We start from the raw sequence: 19,131 nt of genomic DNA on the forward strand, positions 1-19,131 counted from the left end.
CTGCTCCCCCCTCCCCACTGGCGGCACAAGCCCCCTCCATCTCGCGCAGGCTGACAGCCACAGGGATCGGGCAGAAGGGGGCACCACACAGCGGCAGATCGGGAGCGAGCACACGTCACTGGGAGACTCATGAATATTCATGAGTCTTCCACTGACTGCCGGAGGCAAATTATAAACAAAACCCAGCTTTTAATACGTCACAAAAATTTCGCCGATCAAGACATGGAGAACGGATTGACTGACAGCTATACAGTTCTTTAGGTAAATAGAGATTGCCCACATTAAACTATTAAAGTAAAAAAATAAATAAAAAAAAAAAAGAAAGACTGAACTGCAGCTTTAAAAGCAGCTTAGTTATAGTATGGGGAAAGAGAATGATTTTGTAATTTATTTATTTTTGGACTGAGTTTGCAGGATCAAACAGGTCTGTTTTGGGTTTTATTTTATTTTTTGTAAAGTTCATTTTGCTCTGTATCAGAGAAGTGTGAAATTATGCTTATTTATTGTGTTTTCTGTTACTGTATCCATTTAGGATAAATACCTCATAGTTTATGGGCGTCTCCCAGCAACAGTACTGGGTACGTCTGGTCTGCTGCACCAGTACAGGTTAAATTATTTCCCAAAGCTATCCTCCCCAGAATTGGCCAATACCCACTCAGCAGACATGCTTTACATGGCATAGTCCCTATTATGGAGGAATTATTACAAGAAGGGTTTATAATCCCCACATACATTATCCAAATTTCCTTTACACAGAAACCAGTAAACACATTTCAATTCTATTTGTTCTAATTAGGAGATGTTTTTAATTCTATTTGTTATAATTGTTTTATTAATAATACAATAATATTTAATATGTATTTCTGTATTTGAATAGTGTCAAAAGTATACTCAGTACTTCACAAAGCATACAATATAAACAAGGAAACAAAGACACCCTCAGGGCAGCACTCGTTGTAAGTGATAATGAGATGATGATAAATTTAAAATTAAAATGCTTTAATTGTATTGGTTAAAATAAGTGTCAAAATCGTTGAAATAAATAAACAACTGACAGTGGTAAAACAACACACATAACAGACAAAAAATATATACAATACTTTAACTGAAATCTAGGGGGAAAGGTAGAGATCCTACCTATCTGCTAATTAGCAGTGATAAGCAATCAATGACTGAATAGTCAACCCCCTGGTTCAGCAATAACAAGGTTAAAAAACCTGTAAATAGATACAGGTAACGGTGGACTGGTCATGCACAGATATATGCCAAAAGGCTATGCAAAATATAAAGCAATAAAGTGAGAGCTCACTAGTGATAATACAGCTACAGTGGGCTAAATTGTAGAAATAGCTCTGGTCGTGAAAGGCACATCTGAACTAGGGGGCTATAACTGGATACGGACTAGATCCGTGCTCCAGAGCTAAGTACCACATTTTGTGAGCTCTTGTGTGCACTGTTCATTAATACTTGTATCACCATTTTACCCACTTAGAGTTAGGCTATCTCAACCCTTAAGTGGGGACCTTTCACGACCAGAGCTATTTCTACAATTTAGCCCACTGTAGCTGTATTATCACTAGTGAGCTCTCACTTTATTGCTTTATATTTTGCATAGCCTTTTGGCATATATCTGTGCATGACCAGTCCACCGTTACCTGTATCTATGTTACAGGCTTTTTAACCTTGTTATTGCTGAACCAGGGGGTTGACTATTCAGTCATTGATTGCTTATCACTGCTAATTAGCAGATAGGTAGGATCTCTACCTTTCCCCCTAGATTTCAGTTAAAGTATTGTATATATTTTTTGTCTGTTATGTGTGTTGTTTTACCACTGTCAGTTGTTTATTTATTTCAACGATTTTGACACTTATTTTAACCAATACAATTAAAGCATTTTAATTTTAAATTTATCATCATCTCATTATCACTTACAACGAGTGCTGCCCTGAGGGTGTCTTTGTTTCCTAGTAATTATCCTGTTCTCTCCCTTTATTGCACCGTTGTTTATTTCATTTCATCATAGGCTGATGCGAGGGTCCCCTATCCCTTTCCCCTTCCCCAATTATTGTATTACTACAATATAAACAAGTAAGCATAAAGTTAACTGCATATGTGATGTATTTTTTATAACTTTTAACCATTACCTCTCCTTTCCCTCCAAAAGGTGTCTCAATGTGAACCCTCATCTATAGCCTCTCATTTTAAAGAATGCAACTGTAGGCAATCCAGATTTTATTTTTTAAGCAGTAGCTATTGTCAAATTCATTGTATATATATATATATATGTAGCCAGGTCCCCTTTGGCTCCCCGGTTCACCTGCGATAAGGCAGAGAGGCAGGAAGGCTCTCTACAGATCGCACAGGCGCAGTTAAGCATAGCGGCGACCATTACAGCTTTGCACAGGCGTAGTAAGGATAGCGCACGCGGTCCCAATGCTACAGAGGTCCTGAGTGGACTACAATTCCCAGCAGCCTCTGGGGATTGCCCTTTCACCCACATCATGTGCAGCCAGCCAGCAAATAGGGTTTTGCAGCTTCTCCTGTGGAGGAAGGCTACAATGTTGCGGGGACCACGTTTGGCAGTTGGATCCAGGAAGAGATTGGGGAAGGTAGTGTACACAGAGCAGGGCTCTGCTGTACTAGGCCAGAGAAACCCCAGGCCCAGGTAGGCCCCACTCCCCACTAGGTTAGTGGGTAAGTTCTTAGGGAAGGCCCCTTATATATGGACCCTGCCCTTAGGTGTGTGTAATCTTGTCAGTGGCACAGCTGCCTTGCTGTGTGCTCTGACTAGAAGACACAGTGTGGCCTTAAGTGCAGCCACAGCAGTTAGCTTTGGCTGTGTCAGTGAGAGGCCCCTCATAGGAAGAAGGGGGGTTGCTTTCTAGTTGTTCAGTGTGTGTTATATCACCAGTGCCAGTTGCACGTGGTGAGCTGCCAGAGTCTGGGATCAGACAGAAGTTACAGGGAGAGTTATTCTGCATGCAGGGACTAGGGTAGAGGTATACCCCAGGGCCCAGTTAATCCCCTATGACACCAGAGGAAGCTGTATGGTATAGGGTTGGCCTTAGGACAGGGACTCCTTCACCCTATTCAGAGCAGCAAGAGGGTTGCTGTCTGACAGCATCTGACTGTCTGACAGCGTGTTCAGAGACTGTGTTAAAGAAGCATCCCGGCTGGAGATTCCTTTCCTGTGGATGCAGCGTGGGCATCCATTCCTGCAGAGAGCAGCGCAGCACGCCGTGGGATCACTGTGCGGTGCTGCTGAGTTCCAAGGATTTTCCTGACCAGGACTGGTCAGGGAGGTAGTATATATTAAGTGCACCACCGGGCCCCAACACAGGGAAGCGCTATCCCTCACACTCACACTGGTCTTTATTGTTGGGGACACTCAAGAGACTGCGGGGAATGTGATGATGGACATGTGGGTGGGGGGGTGGTATGCATTCAGAGTGATGCACTGTTATTGATATATTGTTTTGATGTTATGCAAAGATGTGTTATTGGAGTTACAGTTTATGCTCAGTAAATACTGTTTATTCACACAGTGTGTATTTACTGTATGTGGGTTCTGGTGAGGGCACACTCTCACCCCGTTGGGATCCCTCATCAGTGGAGGCGCTGCACCGAGTGTAAGTACATACCCCAGGTTCCCCGTGGCGGAAGCTCAGCTCTCCTGGGTGCCAAACAGGTACCGCACCACACTGATAAGTAGTCAGATACACCTACCCACCTCAATCTCACATAGGGTGGGGGTAAGAGGGCTACATATATATACTAGCTGAGAGACCCGGCGTTGCCCGGGATGTGAACCGTGCTCACACTGACACACATTGCTCATTGTTCACACTGCACACTGCACACACACACTGCACACACACTGCTCATTGGTCGCACTGACGCACACTGCGCACACACAGCTCACAGTGACACACACTGCACACTGCACACACACTGGTCACACTGACACACACTGCACACTGCACACACACTGCTCACTGCTCACTGCTCACACTGCACACACACACATACACAGCTCATTGCTCACACTGACACACTGCACACTGCACACACACTGCTCACACTGCACACACTGACACACACTGCATACTGCACACACACTGCTCAATGGTCACACTGCACACTGCACACACACTGCTCAGACTGACACACACTGCATACTGCACACACACTGCTCATTGGTCACACTGCACACAGTGCACACACACTGCTCATTGCTCACACTGCACACACTGCTCACACTGACACACACTGCACACTGCACACACACTGCTCACACTGCACACACAGTGGTCATTGCTCACACTGCACACACTGACACACTGCTCATTGCTCACACTGCACAGTGCACCACACACACACACACACACACACACACACACACAGTTACAGACAATCACAGACAGTTACACACACTCACACACAGTCACACACACTTACACACACTTTCACAGTTTCACACAGTCATAGACACTTACACAGACTTACACAAACTCACACACTCTCACACTGTGAAACACTTACACACACTGTCACACACAGTTACACACAGTCACACACAGTCACAGACACTTACACACAGTTTCACACAGTCACAGACACTTACACACAGTCACAGACACTCACACACAGTCTCACACAATTACACACACCAGCACCAACACCCGCTCCCCCCCCCTCCTCCTGCGCAGGCAGCGGGGACAACGGTGGGGAGAAGGTGAAGCGGGGACCGGAGGGGCATCCCCCCTCCCATCTCACGTCCCGCGGCCTGTCACGCGGTGACAGGGGGGAGCCGGGACCGGAGGGGCATCCCCCCTCCCATCTCACGTCCCGCGGCCTAGGGGGGAGCCGGGACCGGAGGGGCATCCCCCCTCCCATCTCACGTCCCGCGGCCTAGGGGGGAGCCGGGACCGGAGGGGCATCCCCCCTCCCATCTCACGTCCCGCGGCCTGTCACGCGGTGACAGGGGGGAGCCGGGAGCGGAGGGGCAAGAGCAGCACATAGCATGTGGAGGGGGGGGGGAGCTCACCCGTCCTGCCGCTGCCTCACTGATCCGGCCGCTGCCTCACTCATCCGGCCGCTCCCACGTGGATGTGAGGCGGGAGGCCGCGTGTTGTGGCCGCTCCCCTGCGTGTGTCCCGGGTGCTCGCTCCGCTCCCCCGCTGACTGTAGCGGCGCCGGGGTGTGAGCTTGGGGGGTGGGGGGGTGTGAGCTTGGGGGGGGGGGGGATGAGCTTGGGGGGGGGTGAAGTGTGTGTGAGCTTGGGGGGGGGGGTGGGAATGTGTGTGTGTGTACACGGGACTCCAGGTAAGTTCAGGCACAGGGAGGGTGGGGGTGTGTGGAAGTTGAGGTGCGGTCCAGCTGACGGGGGAGAGTGAGGGGCACCGGGAGGGGATTGTGTGTGTGTGTCCCTGTGTGTCCTTTGGCCCGTCACTCCGCCTCAGGCCAATGAGAGGTGTGCGGGGGCGGGCCAAGGGACCAATGAGATTTCCCCTAGGGACACCGGACATCCAGGCAGGCAGGCAGGCATACAGTGCTTTCACTAATATAGTATAAGACAGTGGTTCCCAAACTTTTTCGGTTCAAGGCTCCCCAAGGCAATCAGAATTTTTTCAAGGCTCCCCAAGGCGATCAGGATTTTTTCAAGGCTCCCCAAGGCGATCAGGATTTTTACGCGGCCACCAAAGTAAAAACAAAGGTGTATATACATACCTAACAGTTGCAGTGCGCAGTTGGTGTCTCTCTCAGACACTCTCACACACTCTCACTCTCTCTGACCTCACTCTCTCTCTCTGACCTCACTCTCTCTCTCTCTCTCTGACCTCTCTCTCTCTGACCTCTCTCTCTCTTTCTCTGACCTCACTCTCTCTTTCTCTGACCTCACTCTCTCTTTCTCTGACCTCACGCTCTCTTTCTCTGACCTCACTCTCTCTTTCTCTGACCTCACTCTCTCTTTCTCTGACCTCACTCTCTCTTTCTCTGACCCCACTCTCTCTTTCTCTGACCTCACTCTCTCTCTCTCTCTCTCTGACCTCACTCTCCCTCTCTCTCTGACCTCATTCTCTCTCTCTCTCTCTCTCTGACCTCACTCTCTCGCTCTCTCTCTCTGACCTCACTCTCTCTCTCTCTCTCTGACCTCACTCTCTCTCTCTGACCTCACTCTCTCTCTCTGACCTCACTCTCTCTCTCTCTGACCTCACTCTCTCTCTCTCTCTCTGACCTCACTCTATCTCTCTCTCTCTCTCTCTCTCTCTCTCTGACCTCACTCTCTCTCTCTCTCTCTGACCTCACTCTCTCTCTCTCTCTCTCTCTGACCTCACTCTCTCTCTCTCTCTCTGACCTCACTCTCTCTCTCTCTCTCTCTCTCTGACCTCACTCTCTCTCTCTCTGACCTCACTCTCTCTCTCTCTCTGACCTCACTCTCTCTCTCTCTCTGACCTCACTCTCTCTCTCTCTCTGACCTCACTCTCTCTCTCTCTGACCTCACTCTCTCTCTCTCTGACCTCACTCTCTCTCTCTCTGACCTCACTCTCTCTCTCTCTCTGACCTCACTCTCTCTCTGTCTCTCTCTCTCTCTGACCTCACTTTCTCTCTCTCTCTGACCTCACTCTCTCTCTGACCTCACTCTCTCTCTCTCTCTCTGACCTCACTCTCTCTCTCTCTCTGACCCCACTCTCTCTCTCTCTCTCTCTGACCTCTCTCTCTCTCTCTGACCTCACTCTCTCTCTGACCTCACTCTCTCTCTGACCTCACTCTCTCTCTGACCTCACTCTCTCTCTGACCTCACTCTCTCTCTGACCTCACTCTCTCTCTGACCTCACTCTCTCTCTCTCTGACCTCACTCTCTCTGACCTCACTCTCTCTGACCTCACTCTCTCTCTCTGACCTCACTCTCTCTCTGACCTCACTCTCTCTCTCTGACCTCTCTCTCTCTCTGACCTCTCTCTCTCTCTGACCTCACTCTCTCTCTGACCTCACTCTCTCTCTCTGACCTCACTCTCTCTCTCTGACCTCACTCTCTCTCTCTCTGACCTCACTCTCTCTCTCTGACCTCACTGTCTCTCTCTCTCTCTCTCGCTTTCTCTCTCTCTCTCTGACCTCACTGTCTCTCTCTCTCTCTCTCTGACCTCACTGTCTCTCTCTCTCACAGACAGACGGACACTCTCTCTCACAGACAGACGGACACTCTCTCTCACAGACAGACGGACACTCTCTCACAGACAGACAGACACTCTCACTCTCTCAGACAGACACTCTCACTCTCTCAGACAGACACTCTACCTCTCTCAGACAGACACTCTACCTCTCTCAGATAGACACTCTCTCTCTCTCACTCTCTCAGACACACTCTCTCTCACACTCTCTCAGGAAGGGAGGAAAGGCATGAGATCCGTGCAGGCAGCTCCCTGCACACAGACACACAAATAAATACACACACACACACAAATAAATACACACACACATAAATACACACACACATAAATACACACACACACATAAATAAATACACACACACAGATACACACACACAGATGCAGATACACACACACACACACAAATAAATACACACAGATACGGGGGGGGGGAATGTGGGAGGGTATGGCTGAACGGCCCGGTCTCTGCACGGGGGAGGTCAGTGCTGCGGGGGCCTGTCCCACGTGGGGGAGGGCCGGTGTGCTGCGGGGAGGGAGGGCCGGTGTGCTGCGGGGAGGGAGGGCCGGTGTGCTGCGGGGAGGGAGGGGGAGGGTGTGAGGCTGCAGTGCTGCTGGGAGACATCTGTCTCCCGGTGCTGCTCCTCCAGCGTGCGCGCCGGGCCTCCCTCTCTCACCGTCGGGCACTCAGCGTCACTGAGCCGCGCTGAGCCGCGCTGAGCCGCGCTGAACAGATGCACAAAGCCCCTGCATCTGTAATCAGCGCGGCTATAGTTCCTCCGGCCTGGGACATAGTAAGCGCTTAGGTGCTGCTGCTCGCTCTTGCTTGCTGCCGCTCGCTCTACCAGGAGCTTTTTGCTGTCCTGGCAGAGGAGACAACAAGCGCGCTTGGGAGGCGGGTATCACTGTGTGTTTGTCACTTGGTAGCTGTCAGTGTGTGTGTGTGTGTGTGTGTGTGTGTGTGTGTGTGTGTGTGTGTGTGTGTGTGTGTGTGTGTGTGTGTGTGTGTGTGTGTGTGTGTGTGTGTGTGTGTGTGTGTGTGTGTGTGTATTATATAATATTTAAAAAAAAAAAAAAAGACATGTGAGAATAAATTATTTATTAACATTGTGCAACTTTGATAAATATATTCACACGCACACACCACACACACATCACACACCACACACACCCATATACACCACACATACATATATACATCACACATACATATATATACACCACACATACACATACATATATATATATATATATACACACCACACACACACACACACATATATATATATATATATATATATATATATATATATATATATATATATATATGTAGCGGTCATGTAAAATGGCTACAGTCATCTCTCCTGCTGACAGTAAGGCCTGGTAAGTTGTGGGCATGCCAGCAGTAATTATGGAGGTTTGCCCTCACACCCTGGTGGGGTGCCCTGTGTATGGATGGGAGTAGTCACATGCTCTGACTCCATGGTTAGTGATGTCAGAGGTGTGTCAGCTTCCAGAGTGTACATAAGGCACAGCACTGAGTCTAAAGTTAGTTCTGCTAAGTGAAGGAGGAGTCTGGCAAGAGTTCAAGTTCTAGTACTAGCCTGAGTTACTGAGAGTTCTGGTTATGTTATAGTAACTGAAGAGGAGACTGTGTCCAGGGACCTGGCACAGGGCAGAGATCCCTGCGGGGATAGGGAATCCCTATCTAAGGAGAGCTACACCGTTTAAACGGAGGCACTGACTGGACATGAGTGGCTAGATATCTACTGCGAGGGGCACACACACACACACACACACACACATACACACACACACACACACACACACACACACACACACACACACACACACACACTGTCTGGTGGCTCTGTAGTTGCAATGCCGGGCAGGCTGCAGCCCCATTGGATGGGAGCGGTCACGTGACCGCTCCTCTGCTTCTCCTCGAAGGTTTTTTTTTTTTTTTTTTAAGTTAACTTAAAGCCCTTGTAGCAGCCCTTGTTTCCCGCTGCTGGCGGCCCTGATCGCGGCGCCCCTCTAGCCAAGCCGCGGCGCACCAGGGCGCCGCGGCGCACAGTTTGGGAAACACTGGTATAAGATATATATATATATATTTAAATCTCAAGCTGCTGATGTTTTAAATACCATCATCCTTTATGTTGTATATTGTTCACATGGCATAGGATTTGCATATGAACAAAAGAGAGGATAATTTATATGATTTTCCATAACACACCTGTCTATATGCGGACTCTGCCTATTTTGTTCATTGCAACATTACCTTGTGTGTGTTGTTTTGTTATTTATCCTTGAGCATTCCTTGCCGATATGACTCCATTCATACTGTGTTGTGTTTTGGTGCTGTCTACTCATTGCTACACATAGCAACATGTTACTTCATGAATATTCATGTAGAGAGGGATATACCCCTCCTCTTTACATTTTCCAGCATAACTATTGGATAGCTTTATTTTGAGCCTGTTTGGGAACTAAGTATTAATGTGATAAGCTGCTACTCTGCAGTGTTTTGTGGTGAAGCTAATTAGCATTGTTAGTATATTATGGACACTGGCCCCTCATGTTCTGATAGGGCTTTACATTCGTGTTCATACTAGCATTTTTGTTTACCGTATACTGTCCGTTTCATTCACATGGGGACTCTTTTATTTATGGTTTATTAGTTGTCATTTTATGCATTTCGTCAGTTTTTAGCTTGTAAAAAAGTTGTATATGTTTTAGTTGTGTTATAGTTAGGTTTATGTGGATATTTCCCATTTGGTCTGTAATAATTTGATATTAGTGGTACTAGTTATTTAACTGGTACTTTATGTATATTTTACTGTTTACAATCAGTGCAAGCTTTAGGGACTTTTAGTGACAACCTCTTATCACTTATCAGTGTTCTCTTACAATACTTCCCTATGCACCGTTGATTTCTTTATTTTGTAGTTGGTGAGCAAGGTGTTTTTGTGTTTATTTTATATGCGGATGCCAAGACAGTGGTGAAAAACAAAAAAATTGTGCTGATACTAAGTTATAGTGGCTAAAAGTGCTCTCCTTGTGCTTTTATTAATGAAATGTTTAAGTCTCTCCAAACTTAGGTGCAGCTTATACAGTCTACCAAGGAGAATACAAAGCAGCATCATCGTAAGAAAAAAGTGCCGGCACCACCGTAAACAGCTAACAAAGACAAAGAATCATCAAGCCAGTGTTTTTGACCAACAGTTAGTGTATCTAGGCACAATAATCCTAAAACATTTAACCACCGAGGAATTAAGACTTCAGGCAAGGCCCGGTCTTAAATGAACAATTTGTTTTTCAGGACTCAATATTATCAAGGCCCGGTCTTAAAACGAACAATTTGTTTTTTCAGGACTCAATATTATTTTTTTATGCTTTAGAGTGTGTTTTTAAGATGTATGCCCCGCTAGGCAAGATCAGCCTACGCCATCCAGATGATGACAAGGGATGATTAGTTTTGAAATATTTGTAATGTTTATTGTTTTGTGGTCACATTATTTTGCAGACAATCATATAATCTCGCACAATGCTACACAGGTTAATAGGTCACAAGGGAATATATACAATGAATCCCTGCCATACTCTAGTGGCCCCCAAGGATGTAAGAGAGAATTACATTTAACCCCTTGAGTAGGGATACCTTACACTAATGCCGAATTTAAAAAATGAAATGTTAATTTGAATTTGTTTACAGGAAACGTTTCTAAACTTTTAAACCGAATTCCACTGGTAAATGAGGTTCCTGTAGGTGGAAATTACACTGGGAACAACAATCAATTTATGGGTCAGGTGCCTCCACCAACCAATGAAACTTGTGTAAAAATGTATTTACAGCCCTGAACTAAAAATGTATAGGGAGGATATGGCCTTAATTTTATCCATTAATTTACTTAATCAAGAACAGGTACAGATTAGATTAATGCCCCTACAGAATAGAATGGCTCTGGACTATATTTTAGCGTATGTGCCCTAGTTAAAAGAGCAATGTTGTGTTTTTATTAGAGATCAAAGTGGTAAGATTGAGCATGAGCTAGAGAAGATCGCAGAGATACAGGAGAGATTAAGGAAAGGTGGAGATAAGAGGTGGGATTTGTTAGGAATTACCAAATTGGTTGGTTTCCTAGGAGCGAAACTGATGAATGGATTTGTCTGTGTGTTTGCAGTTCTGGTTGTTTTGTATGTCTGTGTCATGTGCAGTAAATCCCTACTGCAAAGGTGTGTAACACCCTCTACCCAAGCCATGCCACTGATCACAGACGACACCACGGAAGATGCAATCTCAGAAGGAAAAGTCAGTCCCCCTAAATGTAATACAGATGAAGATGATGGCAGAAAGACCAACCTGGCTGATATGATAGCCAGCAGCTCTGTGAGTTTCAGAACTATCAAAGTCATGCAAATTTGGACCCTCCAGGCCAGCGCAACGTTTCTGGAGTTTTATCTGAAATGATCCTTAAAAGACTATGTTTTAAGAATAAAAAGAGAGGACTGTGAAGATTGAGATACTGTGTATGGCTCAGGCTATATGAAGACAGACTATCATCACCTCCATTTTGGCGCAGTAGCCATTTTGAGTGTTTGAATGTATGTATATTTGTATATGATCTGTGAATGATTGAGATCCTGCAGAGTATCGCTTCTAGATGTAACCCGCCCTTGTGTAATTCCTACGAGTCATGAAAGAAATTGAAATTGCATTCGTAAGAGGTTTTTCCTGCCTTAGATATTTCTGCTGACCTTAGGCTCTGTTATCTGACAGATACAGTACACACAGAGGGCTAAACAGGGTTAGTCCTTAAATCAGAAGGTTAAGGGGCCCTGTAACAGGGGACTTATCCCTGTTCAGTAATGTGCCTTTAATCTAGCAGTGTGGTGGTTAACTGTTGGGAGTTAATTACTAAACACCACCTGCCTGATTTAGATTGCTTACAAAAGCCTGTCTGTTGAGACAGGAAGGGACTCCTTTGCTCACGTGTGAGCTGATCTTTGGGGACAGAGCAGAGGTTCTTGAGTCTCCCAGGGGAGACTGACCAAAAGAACACCCATCTCTGGAGCTGAGCGGTCTTGAGCTTTGCCCAGCATAGCTGATTGCAAGACACCAAATAAGACTTCTAAACCTGGATGCTGATATTTTTCTGTGCACGCACGGGTGCGGTTCCATGGGAGCAGAGAAGCTTACTCTACAGCCGCTAACAGATAAGACTTTCATTATTAAGAGACTGCTTATATCTGCTTATTTTCATGCTATGTGTTTGGGGTTGGGAGAAATGCTTAACTAATGGAGATGTGAACTAATTGCATAGGATTTCACTAGAAATACTCCCAAGTGAATGGAAGCTTTGTTCCCCCCCCTGTGTTTGGATAATTTCCTGATGAAAAGGAAAAGGCACAATAAAGCCTATTATAATTTCACATTATAAAGCCTCCTAATTGTGTACCACTGTGAACGTCCGTCTACAGGCCCACATTGCTGTAATATATAGGATAAGAATATAGCAATGTGAAGCATATTTATGTATTAATATGGATTTTTGTATAAGTCATCATATTGTTTTTTTATCTCTAAGCCAGCCCCCTTAAAGGGCGTATTACTCATTTTGTACCTTGGTGCAGATAAACTCACGTTGATACTTTGAACCCTTGACTCATTGATTTTATTTCTACGCTTTCACAATGGGAATAGCAAATGAAAACAGTAATCAAACCCTCTGTGGCTCTGTTCCTCGTGCTCGTGTGGAGTGCTGAGGTATCACTCCACAGGATCACGAGGAACAGAGCCACAGAGGGTTTGATTACTGTTTTCATTTGCTATTCCCATTAACCTTTTATTGACTGTTGTGGACTCCTGGTGCTTATTTGCAAGCTGCTTTTTTGCAAGCTGTGTTCAGCCTTTACTGTACTATTGCCAACAGTGTCTTGTGGTATTTGAACTACTGGCATTGACTTTAGTGGATTCTTGCTGCCCTGCTATTAGCTATATTTAGCTTACACTGCATGATTGCTATCTATTTTCAGGGGTGTCAGATTTGACCAGTTATAGGGGAAGGGCGGCTTAGGGAAGTGCCTCTGGGACCTTTTGGACCAGGGGGAATGGGCCAGATGAAGAGGTAGTCCCTCGAAACGTCGCCCCCCTAGCATACTTTCCGTTCTCCGTTTTTTGTGTATATTCCTTGTGTTTCATGTTTTTTCCCCCTTTTCCTTCCCCCCCCCCCACCCCTCACTTTGTGACATGCCCATTTGTGACACTGGTTTCTGCAAACACATTTGATTTATTTCTGGTTTGTTTTATTATTAAATGTATTTTCTGCATTACAACTATTTTCATCATTTAGCTATTAGACAGTGAGTGCTGGTACTTATGTAGATTTGTTAGTACTGTACAGGGGAATAAGGGTCCCCTTTTGTTCCGTGCACCCTGCAATTGCATAAATTTAACACTATCAGTGTGCTGTCTATTGTCCCCTTTTACACGTAGGACACGCTCATCGAAACCTAAACATTGTGCTGAATTGCAGAGGAATTCGCAAAAAATATATTAACGCAACCTACTATAAGGAAACCCTTTTCTTTGTATTTCTCTTGGCTTTTGAAGCAGCACAATGCTATTACGGAAACAGCATCAGATTTTTGAAAAACAGAACATTGCTTTCCATTATTTAGTTCAGCCCATAATTGTACCAGTTTTGCATAAAGAGAAGGGAATAAAAAGATCCCATTATGTGTGAGGTGAACTCAGTCTAGTGGCATCTCTAAGAAGTTAAATGCACTAGCACCACAACAAAATCAGTCAAGTATTTTATTAAATTTTAACTGTGATGTTTCCATGCTAACCAAATGCTTTGGACACTTTTTACAATTTATATCTAATCTCTTGTGGAAAGAGTGTGCATCATAGATTTTAAATTGTCAATCATCATTGGCTTTTGTTCTTTGTACAGTAAATATGCTATCATTAGCCAAACAGATAAGTGTAGGATAATAAGCATCTCAATTTTGCAGGCCTATTAAAAAAGAAAATACATATTTAACGCAAATAGGTACAATGTTCCCTTTATAGTTGATTGAACCTTTTTATCATCCCATGTGTCGGGAAAATTGTTTCCTGAACAATTTAGCAATGTAATTGACTTCCTTAGAAAGATGAAATCCCCTTAAAAAAAAGATGTTCATTTATTTGCTACTGGTACAAAAAAAATTAGACAGTGTCTTATGTTCTTTATATCTGTTTAATTTGAATGTGGTCTAGTAATTATTGTTCATCTCCTTAATCACTTTAAGCTAATTATGTTGCTATCATTAGCCAACAAAACAAAGGAAAAGACAGATTGCAAACAGTATAAATACTCCAAATTATTTTGGTTACTATGGCGAAATGAAGCTATTGAACATGCCACTGCCATTAATTCCATTTGGTCCCAGGAGGGACTACCCTTCTAAGGAAGACAGTTACATTGATAAGATTGTTTGTTTGTTTTTTTTTGCCCATTATTTGGGACTGCCACTTTAAACCTCCAGATTAGCCAGACTCTTCACTTTATCCTCTGTTCTGCCTTTTAACAACACAGTTTATTGAAATGCATTCAGACGTCAAGCACTTAGTCTTAGTATCTTATTCTCTTTGCTCTCATATTCATAACCTAGCAAAGTCTAGTAAACTTTAGACCTTTCTTTCTTAGTCTCCTCTCTCATTCCTATAGCACAAACTCTTATACTTAAGTTTCCCAGCTTTAGAACGGACGCCAGAGCAGAGAAATTGCACCAGATTTAGCAAAGAAAAAAAAACCTTTCTGCTTTCAATAGGATTATTTAATATGATACATACAGCTGAACCCTGTTATAGCACGGTGCTTGGGGTCCAAAAAATGTGATCGCGTTTTATGCGAATCATGCTACGCATAAAAAAAACAATTCCGGCGAACATTGCACCCCACAGGCTTTCCGCGGCCACCGGAGTGGGAGAGCTGGGATAACTCTCCCAGCTGTCCCAGACCAGGTGGCACTGCGGCACCCCCAAGCAGGACTGATCAGGCATCTGCATCAGCTGGCAGCTCTCTCCTCTTCCTGCTTCCGCCTTCAGCTTCCGGGTGACAGGGAGAGAGAGGAAAATCAGAGCCAGCTCCCTTAAAGAGATAGTATCTCTGTGTGTGTCTGTGTGTGTTGACATAACCATGCAAAATCATTTAACGCCCTGGAGCAGAGGAGGAGGGGGCCCAGGCAACAAGCTCTGTGTTGTAACGGATCGAGCTATAACGGGGTTGAGCTGTATTATGCTTTTTTTGCAATGGTTTTGCTCCAGTTTTGCAGCTAGCTAACTTTACTATAAGTGTTTAAGCTCTAAATTCTAAAATGTAAGAGGATAAAGATAACAGTAAGAAATTTCTAGTGTTTCCTAGGTTATGAATAAAACAGGAAACTGAATCACATGGTAAAACAACGTGCTTGACAGTTTGAGCAGCATTTCCATTATCCCTGTTTAGGCTAAGGCCCCGCTCCCTCAGTCAGCGTGCCCGCACTGCAGACAGGCGGTTCGCTGACACGCACAGACCGTGATATGCGGTCTGTAGGGAGCCGGGAGCTGGAGCGGGAAGGAGGCGGGAGTCGGACGGGGGGCATGGTTTGAGCGGAGGGACCTGCTACTCCCCCCCCTCCCTGCTCAGGCTCGGTCTCCTGGGCTGCAGGAGGGAGCTGCTGCGGGCTGCTGTAAGGTAAGCAGCTCCCGCTCCCTCCCCCTTCCCCCACAAATGACACACACACCACCCCCTACCTTGTGTAGGAAGCTGTCTAACAGCTACCGCTCCCGCCCCCGCCGCTGAGAGGCTCATCAGCGCACCACGTGAGGTGTCACCGCTCGGGATCACAATTTTCTTGCATCCCCTGGCGGCTGAAGCGTCACAGCGCGTAGTGAGCTGTGCAGCGAAGTGGGACTGGGACCGACCGGCTCAGAAGGATTCCCCTGCTGGTGGGGAACGCTCACGCGGCCGCCCGAGCCGCCGGGCGCAGCGGGTCCCAGCCCTTAGACAAGGCTCTATGCTGCTGTGAACTCCTTTGGTTTATATATCTGTATGTCAGCACAAGATAAGATACCAAACTACAACAGCTTTTACACCTTTTGTCTTGTAGCTTGAAACACCACACATACAATTTATTATATGCAACATTAATTTTAGCAATACATCTGTATTTCTGGATTTATTTGTATTTATTTGTACAGTATATAATAATATATGCATAAAATAGACGTAGTTATAATTTGCCCATAACCTGGTGATCATTTGTCAAAGCAGCCAATGATCTTCAAGCTGCTGAAGGTTCTTAGCTAAAACCAATGGGAGACAGGCAGAGCAGCTCTCCTCGACTTTCACACGTGTGCATAAAAAGGTACTGTCATGATAATATCATGAGATGTGCCAGATTTATTAAAATACTGAATATCAGAAGTTAATTTTAGTTGCAAGTTGTCTTAAAAATACATTAATTGTTTGTATGGCCGGCCAAGCCACTGACCAGGCCTAGCTTTATGTGTTTTATAGGACTGAGGTTACCAAAGGTTAAAACCTGCATTTTATGAAAGCTGGCACCACAATTCTTCTCTGACAGTAGAACTAAACAGAAACCTTCTAATGTATCTTGAAAGGCGTTCCTGAAAGAGATCTGCAACTGTCAGGGGGTGTGGCTAAGAAGGTATTCCAAAAGTGTGTATGTTTACTAAATATGAAGATTTCCTGGGTCTAACAACTACACATGAGAATTACAGATACAGTACATCTTTGTAATAGTTGCAGTGAGATGGATAAAATAAGGGCAAACACTTCATGTTTAGGAGGTTGCAAAGGACAGATATCTATTTGTCACTCAAACGGGTCACTAAAAACATAAAGTTTTGTATCCATGCGTGCATATTAAGTATACAGACACTATAGTGAATATGGTGTTTGTCTAAATATTATAGAAATTAAGTTAGGAAGTCTTTTTTTTATATATTCAGGCAGTTTTTAAAAGCCCTTTTTCCCCTTTAGCCATAAATATTTAATCAAGAGAGATTGATAAAAGGGGTGGGTAAGATCACCAGAAGGTGGGTTTTATGTGTGTTTCAATGTAGAAGGGTTTCAGGGTAAAGACCCTGAGTTAGGAAATCCGATGGTAACCAAGTGACTGTCTTATGCCAACCACATACATGAAATCTTATATGCTCAACTCAAGACCATTTGAGGCCCTAATATGTTTGATAATGTATGTAGAGCATGTACCCCCCCCCCCCCTCTGGGAGATACACGGCTAATTACTGTCTATGTGTGGTGCTGAGGCATACCTGTTGGTCCAGGAGAGCTGAGTGGATCTGTGATGTAGTGGAGATCAGGAAAGGCTTGTGATATCATCCGGGATCAGTGTCAGTGCTCCCAGCTTCAGTGGGTTCTGGGAATACCAGAGACAGTCTCCTCCTGAAGCACATGTCTCATACACCTCCTCACTGGTAGGTATATAATAGAACAGGTACTTTTTTGCATCACTGCATAGATGTTATAAGTGTGGTTACAGGGTCTCAGAAGATTCCAGGCTTCTGGATGATGCATGCTCTTGAGTCTGGAGCCTTTAAATTTTACAAGCCAGCCATGAACAAAGAAGGTAATATAACTGCTCACCTATATCTTATTTGTCCTAATTGTGAAAGGGTGGGTGCAAGGGAGGTAAACAATATATGTATAACAGAGAGAACTCAAAAGAATGGGTTCAAAGCACCCCACTATTTGCACTCATTACCTAGATAATAAACAGATGCCCCTAATGCCAAATGATCAGATCCCTTGCCAGGGAACTGTAAGCGACGAGAAAACAAAAAAGTTTTATTACACAAATCAGTAATACACTCAATAGTTAAAATATATAAAATACCGACGGAGGAGTGGTGGAGAAGATGGGATTATATTATCTGCATTACTATATCATGTCAATAGTCAGTTAGGATCCCTATCTTCCCCTGCGGTTGGTATAGTCATGCGATATCCACTGATTAGTACAAGTGGGATTGTGATTACATAAAGTTGCAGTTTAGATAGTGTGTTTGCAATTAATTATTGCCTGTTTGTCAAGGTAGATATACCCCAAAATGTCATTTGCCTCACTGAGACAATATAATGCCCAAACTTAAAGTACACAATCTTGTGTGTGACCTAGGTACTATTAGAACAAGTCAGAATCTCACTTTGTTTAAACAGCGCAATCTATTCATATCCAATCTAGCCACCAGTGAATACAGGGCAACACAGGGTTACAGCGAACCCAAGGATTGTGTGAGCCGTGTTGGGCTACTGTGTATCAATATATCAGCAAGGTTGCTACAAGTTGTATCACACTATTACATTAGCATAGCCTACATAAGTATAGCAAGTATGTTACATCCAGTGATAGTGTATACAGATATAGGGCAGCACAGGGTTACAGCAAACCCAAAGAATATACTAGCTCTGTATGGCAAATGCTAATATACCAAACTAACAACGTATTACACTCAGCCTGTAACTGAATACCAAGTTAGTTCAAACTGCTAACGATGAAAATAAGCCAGAACAGTACCGGGTTACAGCCAAGGGGCATCTGTTTATTATCTAGGTAATGAGGGCAAATAGTGGGGTGCTTTGAACCCATTCTTTTGAGTTCTCTTTGTTATACAGGCCAGCCATGAAGCCTGGCTGGCATCTCCCTCTCATCAGGGAGAGAGGCAACTCACATCCACCTCCTGAGGAGGAGGGGATCAGACTTACTAACTTTTGCCTCTTCCCTTCAGAGGAACCAGAAGGGGCGGGCTCAATGTCTGTACCTATACCAGATAGGCGGTTACCAGGCCATGAGTCACCACCACCCTCTGTCACTCAAAAGGGAGCAGGAGGGGGGTCAAAAGACCAAAGATTAACCTGTCACTGCCCAGGCTGCTTAGGCTTGACG

This window comes from Ascaphus truei, chromosome 1 (genome assembly GCF_040206685.1).
Source record: "Ascaphus truei isolate aAscTru1 chromosome 1, aAscTru1.hap1, whole genome shotgun sequence".
Lineage (NCBI taxonomy): Eukaryota > Metazoa > Chordata > Amphibia > Anura > Ascaphidae > Ascaphus > Ascaphus truei.